Genomic DNA, 3,105 nt, shown 5'->3' on the forward strand with positions numbered 1-3,105 from the left:
ATATATATATATATATATATATATATATATATATATATATATATATATATATATATATATATATATATATATATATATATATATATATATATATATATATATATATATATATATATATATATATATATATATATATATATGCAATTGACGATCACAAAACTCATATATACGCATTGTCAAAGTTGGAGGAAGTATTTTACTTCCTCCACTTACTCCACCACTCCACTCTACATACTTTACTTTAAGTATTTTACTTACAGACTGGGGTCAGTCTGGTGTTGACAAAGGCTTTAACAAAGCCGAAACGTTCACCTCATTTCATATTTCTCTGTGGATTTTCCGCATGTATATATATATATATATATATATATATATATATATATATATATATATATATATATATATATATATATATATATACAAAACTCTAGACAATGACCACTATACACTAGTCACAAGATAATGACCACTATACACTAGAAACTGACCACTATACACTAGTCACAAGACAATGACCACTAAAAAAAATAGTGACATGACAATGACCACTATACACTAGTCACAAGACAATGACCACTATACACTATACACTAGACAATGACCACTATACACAATACACTAGACAATGACCACTATGCACTAGTCACAAGACAATGACCACTATACACTAGACACTAGACAATGTCCACTATACACTAGTCACAAGACAATGACCACTATACACTAGACACTAGAAAATGACCACTATACACTAGTCACAAGACAATGACCACTATACACAATACACTAGGCAATGACCACTATACACTAGTCACAAGACAATGACCACTATACACTAGACAATGACCACTATACACTAGACACTAGACAATGACCACTATATACTAGTCACAAAACAATGACCACTATACACTAGTCACAAGACAATGACCACTGTCACGTGGTGGTGGGTGGTCCGGGGCTCTGCTAACCCTTAACTGCTAGGGGCTCAAAAGGCCCAAATACTCAGCCCCTCCGACTCCCTGGATTGACCGGAGTCTCCTTGGTCACACAAGAGAGGACCAACAATGCCCACCTCCGCAGGTCTTTGCTTCCACCACAAAGGGGTGCCACTGATTCACCCTGGAAGCCCTTCAGTCAAACACGGGGAAACTGCTGTTAACAGTTCCGGCCTAGACCTGTGGGGGAGTGAAGGAAGACTCAGGCTTACCTATAACCATAACCTCCCTGAGTCTTGCCTGCCAGACAAAAAAGGTTGCAGGAACTCCTTTCCCGCCTGTCTTCTCTATCTTCCTCTTAGCAAGGTCGCCAGCTGGGTTATTATATCTGCACCCCAGCAATGCAGTTCAGTGGGTGTATTATATATTGTTTGTAGCCAGAAATGTATGCTCATAGAGAAATATCATAAATGGAGGCACACTCAAACACAGTAATAAAATGTGTGGATTTACTGATGTAAATTACATGAACACACACACAAAATCACAAGTAATACATGAATATGGAATATGGATAATGAGTCTGGAGATCGTCAGCCTCTTCTTCCACGACCTCCAACCCTCCTTCAACTGGGCAGAGAGACAGGAGTCTCACACTCTCACAGGAGGGCCTCTTCACCACGTCGGCGCCTCTTCTTCACTGTCCTGCCATCCATACACACTGTCCTCTCTGACAGTCCTGGACTCAAGCTGCCTTGCAGCCTATTCTACTATTAAAGTAATAAAGTCTTGCTGCCACATACACAAGTAAATATTGTGGCCTAACTAGCCTACTCATACAAAGGGTAATGGGAGGGAAAATGATCTACCTTACATTCCTGGCTCACGACGCCTGTCCCTCGATGGTGTGAGGTTCCCACGCTTCCTTGGGTCGATCCTTGACGATCCAGGACGTTCCACAGGTCCTCAGGTGTCGTGGAGCCTTCGCGTCGTCGCCGTTCCAATCCCTGAGATTCAGCTGCCCCAATCCTGGTTCATCGATGGGCGCTGAGCTAATCACTATTTTTCCCCACACTCGCCTCTCCCACAAGGCGTTGCTCCTTGTCCTAGGCACGGTGTCGTTCTTCCAAGATTCTCAGTGGATGTGACCCCAGTCACAGCTAGGCCTGCCCGCCCACCTTCCAGACCTCAACGTCCAGCCAGCGGCGCCGCCCAGCGTCGTCGCCGACTATTTTCCAAGTTTGGCACTTCTCTGCTCACTGAGCTTGGTTCCTCTTTTGCTTCCCAGAAGCGCAGGGTCTCCAACAACTATGATGGGCTGCGATGGCCAGCTCAATCCACTGAACAAGGCTTGCAGAGCCTCCAGTCCTTGAGAGCAGACCGAGGCGCGTCCTGTCGCTTCCAAGGTCAGATCAACTCTCACGTTGTCGCCGCCCGGGGCACTCGGTGACGTCATGGCGGGCCCTGATTTTTTGCCCGCGACCTACGTCGACCAATCCGCGATCGACTAATGTCCCTTCCAAAAGGTCATATCTGCCGTAGGGGATACTGTTTCATTTTATAACAGGGCGCCAATTTTCCTTTATTTACAACTTATAATATAACTTCCTTCCCCTAACTGGCAGCCGGTCTGGTCGCCACATATATCATTAGACTCCCTGAACCTCAGAGAATCAGTAGGGAGAGCTGATATGACTCTTTAAGCCGGCAAACGAAAGAAATAGGAGAGGGCACCGTAACATACCCCTCCCCTTAAAATATGAGTCATATCGGAAGAGCAGCACTCAAGAGGGCAATCTATACTCTTGCTCCCTCCGTTCCTGAAGTGTCACTCCTCCAGTTGGTGACGTGGCTCGTACCACCTTGCCAGTCACTTGCCTCATTGTATCTCCACCTCGCATAGTACCGGGTGTGATGGGTGTTCCCTGAACACCTACAAGAAATCCCCTCTCCGTGGCTACGAGTGTACTCCCACGGCTCGTTACCACTGTAAGATTCAGTGCATGCAGCGCCTCCACCGCGTCGTGCACTCCGAGATAGTCTTGCATTTCCACTGCGTCCTACAGGTACTCCATGTTTCCTCTCATGATCTCCTCTTCGCCAATCTTCTCTCTTCTCGGTTCCTCTTCTCCCGTAGGTGCGTTGTCTCCTCACAGTGGCACTTGTA

This window comes from Procambarus clarkii, chromosome 58 (assembly GCF_040958095.1).
Source record: "Procambarus clarkii isolate CNS0578487 chromosome 58, FALCON_Pclarkii_2.0, whole genome shotgun sequence".
NCBI lineage: Eukaryota > Metazoa > Arthropoda > Malacostraca > Decapoda > Cambaridae > Procambarus > Procambarus clarkii.